Genomic DNA, 12,163 nt, shown 5'->3' with positions numbered 1-12,163 from the left:
ACATGCGCGATCTGGTGAACACACGTGCGCGGGTTTGGCAGAAGACCCCGCGCATATGCGCGGCGTGAGGGCGCGCATATGCACGAGGTGTCCAGTAGCCAAGGAGCTATAACAGAACATTGCGCGCACATGCGCGACGTGAGCCGTGCACATGCGCGAGGTAGGCAGAGAGTTGGGCGCACATGCGCGGGGTGAAGTCGCGCATATGCGCGAGTGGTAGAATGCCGAGACAGTAGGTCTCACGCATATGCGTGAGTAGAGGACGCGCATATGCTCGAGCTGATAAATATTCGGACAGAACTCTCGGCGCATATGCGCGGGGCTTGGGCGCGCATATGCGCGAGTCATGCAGAATGAAAAATAGCCACTTGCCCCTTAATCATGCAACGTGTATATATATATATATATATACCAGCCTATGTTCCTTCAGATGGATTAGGGAGAGAGACGAGAGCTTCAAGGGAAAGTTTAGCTTATTTGTACTGCAAATTTTGATCGTGCAAAATCCGTCTGTCCGAATTGTAATCCTAGTACAGTACTGTGTTCCTATCGAAGACAGCTACAACAGGACGAAAGTGTTATTGAATTCTGATATCGTTTGAAATTATGATATTGGGGAAATTGTGATTTGACTGATATTATGTGTTCTAGATATACTGATCAATATATAATTGAAGTCAGATCGAAGAACAGACTGTTTATGTAATTGTTATAATTTTCGGAAATGATATGACTGAGATTGTATAGAATTGAGATTATGATCTGGTATTGCTAATGATTATAAGTTGTACCGATATTGATTATGAATTCTGGTATTATATCTGTGATGTTGAGACTGATGGGGTTATCGAGACTGCATTGTTATACCGTCGAAACATCAGTAAATTGATATTGATCAGATTCAGTAGTGATTTCGATTATATCGTGATATCGTCGATATGGATTAGATTGTATCTTGATTCGATATTGATCAGATTATGTTTGATTTGAGTATTGATCAGAATAGATTTTGAATTGAGTTGCATATTGAGATTGTGCCTATGCGATATTGTATTTCAGATTGATATGGACAGATTTGACTTCGATACTTCGACTTCGTCAGACCGCGAAGACAAAGGTATAAATTTATGTTGATATGGGATTGCACAACTCGAGTCCGATTGACTTGAGTTTCCCAAAATCATATACTTTGCTTTATTGCATCGATATTTGCAATTGTATGAGGTTGATACCTTTGATTTATTGATTTATGTATTGAGTCATTAAGCGGATACGCCTAATTGTGAATGAGTAATCTTGTGACAGTAGTGCCGAATAGTGATAGAATCGTCACTGGCACATTGCACATTGTCATAGGATAGGATATTGGTGAAAATGCCAAAGTCTGTGACGGTTAGGTCAAGACACCGGATGTTTGGCTATATCGGAGTGAATAGAATTGGAGTTTCTTCTATTACTGGTGTTCGATATGGAAAGAGCCAAAGTCCGTGAATAAGAACATACCACCACCCCGATCGGGAGTGTAGGTGGGTGTATGTTCTTATTCGATCGGGATCCCTAGATTAGGACTGAGTCGAGTCTGAGAATCACGGAGAGTGATTCATTGCTTGATATGGAATTATGTTCCTGATGATGGTATATGTTTAGATTATAATTTATTCTTGATATTGATTCATGCTTAGAATTATAATACATGTGATGAATATTTGATTCATGTTCTGATTTTGATACATGTTATGAATGTTTATTTCATGCTTTTATATTGTTTATATGAAAGGCATGTATACATGATTTATACTGGGAATGTAATTCTCACCGGAGTTATCCGACTGTTGTCTTGTTTGTATGTGTGCATGACAACAGGTGGGACAGGATCAGGGTCAAGACAAGAAGAGAGAGAGAGATCATGATTAGAGTGGAGACTACGGATTTGGATTAAAGATAGGGTTTGAACACTTGATAATTAATTGTTAAACCTTAGTTTTTTTATTGAATGTAGACTGTACAGGACTTGTACTTTATTTTATACGAATATGTATATTAGTTCATTCCATTACGTTCCGCATTTAAAGAAATTTTTTTTATGACCCAAATTACTTGATTAGTAAATTGATCCTAATGATGGTAAAGAATTGGATTAGCGTCCGGTCCCCACAACAGTTGGTATCAGAGCAATAGGTCCAGAACGGTAGGTTCTTGAGATTGAGATAGAAGCTAGTGAGCGGGGTAGATTGAGTTTTCTTTTGCATGTGATTGCTAGCATATGATTTATTATAATATTGAATTACATTGTGTGTGCTAGCATGATATTATGTGTTATTGTTTTTAAATACATGTTACCTGAATATCTGAGTTGATTTGGTAATATGTCTGATTTGAAAATGAATCAGAACCAATTCTTGATCAGAAGGTAAGCTGATCAGAAAGGGACTGAGATTGATTTATCTCATGTGATACTAACTCTTGTGGTAATCAGATATACCTCCTCGAAGAATTCCAGAAAGAGGTAGTACTTCGACTGATCAGATAGATGTGTCAGAAACTCCGATGGAAATACAGTTGAAACAGTTTCAGTCATTTCAACCGCCGATTCTGAGAGGTACTGAGACATCTGATGATTGTGAGAATTGGTTAGATGATATAGAGATATTGTTTGATTCACTTGAGTATCCAGACGAACGGAGAATTAAACTAGTGCCCAACCAGTTACACGACGTCGCAAGGAGTTGGTGGATTACAACCAAAAGAGTATTAGAACAGCGTGGTACGGTAATTACGTGGGAAATCTTTAGAGCTGAATTCTATCGAAGATTTTTCTCAGTTTCGTACCGAGAGGACAAGAAAGCAGAGTTTGAGAATTTGAAACAGGGCCAACTGAATATTGAAGAATATGTTGCTAAATTCTCTACTTTATTACGTTTTGCTCATCTTATAGCTGGGAATGATGAAGCTGTAGCGGATCAGTTCATCAACGGATTGAATGCTGAGATATCTTCCTTGGTAAAGGTAGAGCGACCCCAGCATTTTGGTGATGCTTTGAATAAAGCAAAGAGAGCTGAGGCAAGTTTGAGTCGACAACGAGGGAGGTTGGATGTGATCCGATCCCAGACACAGCAATCCCCTCTCAGATTTGATAGTGGCAGTACAAGTGGGAAGCCAGATTTGTTGAAAGCTCGAAAGAAACAGTTTAAGAAATTAGGGAGCGGACCGAGTGGTTCATCTAGCTCCAGTGGTTCTAGCCCGAGTTATACTGGAGTTTATTGCAGGACTTGCGGAGGAAGACATTCCACAGAGCAATGCCAAGGAGTACTTGGTAGTTGCCATCTCTGCCGACAGTCAGGATATTTTGCTAGAGTTTGTCCACAGAGAGGTTCCCGAAGATTTCAGGGAGCAGAATCATCTAGTGGTAGTGACCGAGGAACAGACCCAGGAGGCACTTGATGATATAGTGGCAGGTAACTGTTCTTTTATGATTATTTTGCATATGTATTAAGAGATATTAATACATCTTATACATAATTTTGTATGAATTGCATTGAGACATGCTTTATCTATTGGGTCTGTATTTACTGGAGTATTGATCTCTTTACCTTTTGGGGAGAGGATTTGATATCAATGACATTCTGTGAAATATTGTATACTGCAGTAAGATGAGAATGAGATTGAGTTAGATTATGTTGTACTTGTATTGTCTGATTCTGGCAGCATTATTGATATGAATATATTGAACAAGTACAGAGCTATTGTAGATTCTTAAGGAGATGGTAAGATTCGGACTTGAAATGGCCGAAGAATGAATAATGTACGGTAAGGATTTTCGATTTTGAATTCCTTTGATTTTCGTATTAATTATGATTCGATGATTATCGAAAGGAATGGAGTTATTCCTTATGCATTCAGTTGATTACTGAAAATGAATATACCATGAGCTGATTTGTCAGTAGCAGGAGAAATGCTAAAGTCTTTCTAGATGAAATTCCGGATTCGCCTTATATCAGGGAGAGTGATTTCCGCCTTGATTTGATACCAGGTACTGGTTTTATTTTAGAAGTCCATACAGAATTATACTGATTGATTTGAAAGAATTGAAATATCAGTTAGAAGATTTACTGACCGAAAGTTACGTCTGATTGTGCGTTTCTCTGTAAAATACTTCAGTTCTGTTTATCAGTTCAGTTATGGGCGGATGAATCCTGTGTTCAGAGGTATTCTGATGATTTTATGCCGTTTATCTATGATATTTTGATATACTCGTGGCATATGATTGACTGAATTGAATACCTTGTATTGAATGATCTGAGAACTGAAATTGGTGTATACAGAAATTGTTCAGATAAGAGTTTTGACTGAAACAGATTGTATTTGTGGGATGTAATATCCGATTATAGTATAACGATTGATCTTGACACAGTTGAAGCCGTGATCAGTGACTGAGGACGACACCGATGGCAGAAAAGTTAGAAATTCATATTTGTCTGCGGTTAGCAAATTATGATATGTGACTGTTGTTGTGAAATTGCTTGAGAATTGTTATTGTTCTAAAACAGTATTAAAGACATATTATATTGTTTGGGGGACATTACATCCGAAGATGATATAGCAGTTGATCTAAACAACGTCGAAGATGTGATACAGATTATTGGGAACCGTTGAGAGTATATACAGTTCAAGTCGAATCAGAGCTAAACTCGCGAATTAAAGCAGTTCAGAAGTTTGATCATAATATCAGGTAGGTGATACTGTATTGTATGTGAATAACCGACTTGTTTGTGCCGAATATTTCGAATCTAAAACGACAGGTATGATCAGAAATGCGCCATCTTTAATTCAACATTTATTCTGATGATAGAAAAATGTAGACTGACTTGAACTGACTGATGTTAGGAAAACAGATGAAATCAGTTGTAACAGAATTTGTACTGAAATGTCTAAATTGCCGACAGGGGAAAACAGGAGATTGGTTATATCGATTATCGATTCTTGAATAGAAATGGGAGTACATTTCTATGGATTGTGTGACGACACTACTGAAATCTGGATAAGATTGTGCTATGATGTAATTATGATTAACAGATTGCTTGAATCTGCTTATATGATGTTGTACAGGATGACGTACAGATACGACCAGACGACTGAGATTTATGTCAGAAAAAGGGGTCAGATTGTATTGAATGCCAAAGTTGATTATATCAGACTGTGATTTTCGTTTAATTTTGTACTTTTGGCAGAGTATACAATAAACTCTTTCACTTATCGTCCATAGATCGACAGATAGTTGGAGCAACTATCCTGGAACTGGAGGATATCCAGGAACTGTAGTGCTGGATGTTAGCACTGGTTGACATGATGTATTGTCACTTGTAAATTATTGTATAACGATAGTTATCAAATGAGTATGGAGATAGCATCATTCGAGACATTGTACAGTGAAAACTGCAGATTGTCTTCGTATGGGGACTATATCTCGGTGATACCTGAGATTGGATTGATAGGATCACAGATATGAAAAAGAAATTGAAACTGATTCAGAAGAGAATAAAGACAGCTAAGAATAAATAGACTGAATATGTCAACGTCGGATGATGACTGTTGATATTTAAGGTTGAAGATTGAATATAACCCTGATTAAAATTACCAGATTGATAGGAGATGATTGTATTGATTTGTTATAAGTTGTTAATTGGTATATACGGATGTTGTATAGCCAGTATTGTAAGATTGATTCTATCATCAGTTATTCGAGTGGTATTATGAGATTATACTTCTTGAAGCATTATTCCAGATTGAAATCAGAATCAGCAGAAGAAAGATGATTCAGGATAAAACTATTCCGTTGTTGGAAGTTCAAAGGAATGGTTAGGGTAGTGAAGAAGCTCTTTGCTGAATGGAATCTGAAATGAGATAAAGATTCTGGAAGTAGTTCATTAAAGTGAGTTTTCTGATTAACTTCCGGTATACATTTCTTCCGGGTTGATATGATTACCTGTGATATGATCTGATTGCCTATGATTTCGAGGACGAAATCGAATCTTAGGGGGGGGGAGAAATGTAAGGCCCGAGAAATTTATCCTGTTAATCTGAAATGATTTAGTGATTAATTGATGTGATTATAGACGGAATGAATCAGACCGGGAAAGACGAGAAAAGACGCGAAATATGTGCGAGGGAGATGCCATCCGCGCACATGCGCGATCTGGTGAACACACGTGCGCGGGTTTGGCAGAAGACCCCGCGCATATGCGCGGCGTGAGGGCGCGCATATGCACGAGGTGTCCAGTAGCCAAGGAGCTATAACAGAACATTGCGCGCACATGCGCGACGTGAGCCGCGCACATGCGCGAGGTAGGCAGAGAGTTGGGCGCACATGCGCGGGGTGAAGTCGCGCATATGCGCGAGTGGTAGAATGCCGAGACAGTAGGTCTCGCGCATATGCGCGAGTAGAGAACGCGCATATGCGCGAGCTGATAAATATTCGGACAGAACTCTCGGCGCATATGAGCGGGGCTTGGGCGCGCATATGCGCGAGTCATGCAGAATGAAAAATCGCCACTTGCCCCTTAATCATGCAACGTGTATATATATATATATATATACCAGCCTATGTTCCTTCAGATGGATTAGGGAGAGAGACGAGAGCTTCAGGGGAAAGTTTAGCTTATTTGTACTGCAAATTTTGATCGTGCAAAATCCGTCCGTCCGAATTGTAATCCTAGTACAGTACTGTGTTCCTATCGAAGACAGCTACAACAGGACGTAAGTGTTATTGAATTCTGATATCGTTTGAAATTATGATATTGGTGAAATTGTGATTTGACTGATATTATGTGTTCTAGATATACTGATCAGTATATAATTGAAGTCAGATCGAAGAACGGACTGTTTATGTAATTGTTATAATTTTCGGAAATGATATGACTGAGATTGTACAGAATTGAGATTATGATCTGGTATTGTTAATGATTATAAGTTGTACCGATATTGATTATGAATTCTGGTATTATATCTGTGATGTTGAGACTGATGGGGTTATCGAGACTGCATTGTTATACCGTCGAAACATCAGTAAATTGATATTGATCAGATTCAGTAGTGATTTCGATTATATCGTGATATCGTCGATATGGATTAGATTGTATCTTGATTCGATATTGATCAGATTATGTTTGATTTGAGTATTGATCAGAATAGATTTTGAATTGAGTTGCATATTGAGATTGTGCCTATGCGATATTGTATTTCAGATTGATATGGACAGATTTGACTTCGATACTTCGACTTCGTCAGACCGCGATGACAAAGGTATAAATTTATGTTGATGTGGGATTGCACAACTCGAGTCCGATTGACTTGAGTTTCCCAAAATCATATACTTTACTTTATTGCATCGATATTTGCAATTGTATGAGGTTGATACCTTTGATTTATTGATTTATGTATTGAGTCATTAAGCGGATACGCCTAATTGTGAATGAGTAATCTTGTGACAGTAGTGCCGAATAGTGATGGAATCGTCACTGGCACATTGCACATTGTCATAGGATAGGATATTGGTGAAAATGCCAAAGTCTGTGACGGTTAGGTCAAGACACCGGATGTTTGGCTATATCGAAGTGAATAGAATTGGAGTTTTTTCTATTACTGGTGTTCGATATGGAAAGAGTCAAAGTCCGTGAATAAGAACATACCACCACCCCGATCGGGAGTGTAGGTGGGTGTATGTTCTTATTCCGATCGGGATCCATAGATTAGGACTAAGTCGAGTCTGAGTCTGAGAATCACGGAGAGTGATTCATTGCTTGATATGGAATTATGTTCCTGATGATGGTATATGTTTAGATTATAATTTATTCTTGATATTGATTCATGTTTAGAATTATAATACATGTGATGAATATTTGATTCATGTTCTGATTTTGATACATGTTATGAATGTTTATTTCATGCTTTTATATTGTTTATATGAAAGGCATGTATACATGATTTATACTGGGAATGTAATTCTCACCGGAGTTATCCGACTGTTGTCTTGTTTGTATGTGTGCATGACAACAGGTGGGACAAGATCAGGGTCAAGACAAGAAGAGAGAGAGAGATCATGATTAGAGTGGAGACTACGGATTTGGATTAAAGATAGGGTTTGAACACTTGATAATTAGTTGTTAAACCTTACTTTTTATTGAATGTAGACTGTACAGGACTTGTACTTTATTTTATACGAATATGTATATTAGTTCATTCCATTACGTTCCGCATTTAAAGAAATTTTTTTTATGACCCAAATTACTTGATTAGTAAATTGATCCTAATGATGGTTAAGAATTGGATTAGCGTCCGGGTCCCCACAATCATCATCATCAATATCTTCATTTTCCATGACTTCAGTTCTGTTAGGGGGCGATGTTGTCCCTGGTGTTGTTTCACTGGTCCCAACACCAGTACTGGTCATTGGCTCTCCTATTTCCAGTAGTCATTCGGTGTCATCCTCCTTTGATTTTCCTGTTAGATCTGCAAAATCATCAAAAATAACATTAATAGATTCAATGGTTTTTCTTGTTCTTAAGTTAAACACACGATAAGCCCGACTATTCATTGAATATCCGAGAAATAAGCATTTATCACTTTTGAAGTCGAATTTTGCAAGATGTTCTCGATCATTTAGAACGTGGCAAACACATCCGAAAACATGAAAGTATTTGAGCTTTGGTTTCTTCCCCATGATGATTTCATAGAAGATCATGGTGGAACCACTCCTTAGAAACACATGATTGGAAATGTGACAAGCTGTGTTCAAGGCTTCGGCCCAAAATCTTTTTGACGCATTCTTTGAACTTAGCATGACCCGTGCCATTTCTTGAAGAGTTCGATTTTTCCTTTCGGCTATTCCATTTTGTTGAGGAGTTTTAGAAGCAGAAAATTCATGAAAGATTCATTTCTTTTCGCATAGGGAAGTAAAAAGAGAATTTTCAAACTCCTAGCCATGATCAGTCCGTATTTTAACTACCCTCACATCATGCAAATTAGTTATTCTGGCATGCAATTTCAGACATCAAAAATATCTGATTTTTCTCTTATAAAGCTTACCCAAGTGAAACGAGAAAAATCATCAACACAAACAAGTGAGTATTTCTTACCACCCAAGCTTTCAACATCCATTGGACCCATTAGATCCATGTGCAGAAGTTCAAAACACCGTGTTGTCCCAAAGTGTTGCAACACTGGGTGTGCAACATGGGTTTGTTTACTTTTTTGACACGGTCCACAGACATACGTATTACCTGAGCTTAGATTGGGTAAACCTCTCACAGCATCAAACTTACACAAATTCTTCAAGGTCTTGAAACTCACATGTCCCAATTTTTGGTGCCATAGGTCCAGATCACTCACCTTGGCACTTCGGCACCCATCACCTTCTCCCACCAGATAGAAATTGTCAGCAGACCGAGTACCTGACATTACACAAACAATGGCATCATTAAGAACTTCACAATTATTTTTGTGGAACTTAACATGTAAATCATCGTCACAAAGTTGACTTATGCTTATTAAGTTCGAATTAAGTCCTTCAACGTGCAGAACATTGTGAAGTTCAGGAAGGCCATCAACATTCAGTGTTCCTTTGCCTACTATTCTTCCTTTGGCACCACCACCATAGGTCACACGCCCAGTTTTTACTTCAACATAATCCGTGAGGTGTTCTTTAGATCCGGTCATGTGGCGTGAGCACCCACTGTCAAAGTACCATGCACCTGCAATGTTAATTTTTAAAGAATTATAAACGACATTGCATCGGATAACAGTTTTGGTTACCCATATTTTCCTTGTGGTAGATTTCTTGACTGAAGTGTTGTGCTTGGTGTTGTGCAACACCTTGTGCAACACCCGATTTGATTGCCAATTCAGGTAGTCGTCTCTGAGTTTGTAGCAGAAAGGTTTGATGTGCCCAGCCTTGTGACAGTAGTGACAGATGAAGCGACGCTTTCTTTGCTTAGGTTGAGAGGTTGGCACTGTCTTCTTGACTTGAGACTTCTTCGATGAATGGAGAACTTTTGAAGGGGAAAACACTGAACTTGGTGTTTTCGGCTTCTGTTCAGTGGTCAGTTTTAAAATTAGAACATTTTTCATGGGTGGATTTAAAATTGAGGGGACAGAGTAGTCTTCTACACCTTTCACAAATACTGTATTCTTTTAACCAGCATTGGACGACTCACCGTGTTCATATATACTTTCAACATATCCAAGACCGGTTCTTCCGTCCTTTCCCATAGTTAGCATTGCATCAAGTTTAGATGAGCTTGAATTGAATTTAGCGTCTTCGATGCCTTCTCAAGATCATCCTTGACTTTACATAGTTCAAGATCCTTCTTACTCAGTAAGACTTCAAGGCGAGACAGACTATTTTTTAGATCAGTGTTTTCTTTTGAAAGCATTGTATTTGTCTCATTCCTCTTGAGCCAATCACCATATAGTTCTTCGTACATCATCTGCACAATCTCCATAGTGAGTTCTTCTTGGTCAAATTCCTGGATTTCTTCAACATCAGAGTTCTCCATTGATTTGTCATTAAGGCACAATGATTTTGTCACGGTGTTGCGGCCAGGTGTTACAACACCAGTGGCAACACCAGAAGGATTGACCTGCAGTTTATAAATATCTTTCTGGATGGCAGATAGAGAGGTACAATCTTCTCCTTTCTTCAAGTCACATTTTTCATCTGTATCATCGTCACTTAAGGAGGCTGGCATGTTTTTATTTCTGCGAAATCGGTTGGCACACTCATTTGCATAATGTCCAAATCCATAGCACTCTTGACATTGGACTGAATCAAGTTTCTTTACTTCTGGTCAACCTGATGAGTCGGTTCTTGATCTGGAATTTCCTTGAGTCGAAGCATTTGTTTTATTTCTTTCAAAAGGGACAAACTGTGGTCTTGTTGTTGATACAGTTTTCTTGTCTCTCATTCTTTTCAGATAGTCGCCGAACTTCTTTGTGATCAAGGAGATTGATTCCTCACCTAGATCAGAATCCTTCGCTTCTTGAATTAGGCTATTCACCGAATCATCAGTTGATTGTAAAGCAACAGCCTTCCCAGTATTTCTATTCTGTAGGTCTAGATTCATCTCAAATGTTCTGAGAGAATTTATCGGGTCTTCCAGAATAAGTGTAGAGGTGTCCTTAGATTCATCAATGGCACAGATTTTGATATTAAAGCGTTCAGTAAGGGATCTCAGAACCTTGCTAACCAATCTTTCATTTGACATAGGATCACCGAGACTAAAGGCCTCATTTGCAATATCAAGTAATCTTCGATCATATTCCACAATAGTCTCGTTTTCCTTCATCCTTAAGTTTTCAAATTTTGAGTACAACATCCTGAGTTTGGTTCTGCGAACACTTTCCGACCCTTCGCAGTGCTTTTGAAGAATATCCCAAGCTTCCTTGGCAGAGATGCAGTTAGTTATGAGACTGAACATATTGATGTCAACAGATGCGAATATAGCATTCAGAGCCTTCGAATTGAAGTTCGAGGTTTGGACTTCATCATTGGACCAAGTACTTTCTGGTTTACTTCTGCTATCACCATCATCATCAACTATCCTCGGTGGGGACCATCCGTCTAAAGACACGTTGCCAAGCCCTTTCTTTGATAGATTTGATAAACATCCTCATCTTGACTTTCCAGAGGGCATAGTTTGAACCATCCAGGACTGGTGGTCTGAACACAATGTTTGATGCCAGTGAGTCCATCAGATTATTAGTATATGACCCCCTGTACGAACAGCAAAATAACAGAATCAATCACTTAGTGTATCAAGTGTTGGCTCTGATACCACTTGAAAGGATTGTTGCGCATAAACGTACAGAGAATAAATATATTAAAACTAGTTTATCAGAAATCTGTGTTGTGCTCGGTGTTGTCAACACTGCACACAACACGGCAGCAGAAATTAATTATTTAACACACAAATATTACTTTAATAAGTGAACGCTTTGGTTTAAATTATGCACAAGTACGAATACTTGTGCGATGTCTCACGGCAAAAATTCACTAGTAAATATGTAAAACGTTTGCACCAAAACCAAAGCTAGTGAGTATAACAAAACAAAACTGCTTGACAACCCAAGGAATTAAAGTGCATCAAACTAAACCAAAATTAAAACTAGA

Source organism: Primulina tabacum, chromosome 8, assembly GCF_025594145.1.
Source record: "Primulina tabacum isolate GXHZ01 chromosome 8, ASM2559414v2, whole genome shotgun sequence".
Lineage (NCBI taxonomy): Eukaryota > Viridiplantae > Streptophyta > Magnoliopsida > Lamiales > Gesneriaceae > Primulina > Primulina tabacum.
The sequence above is the reverse complement of the archived record's forward strand: the minus strand, read 5'-3'. Positions refer to the sequence as shown.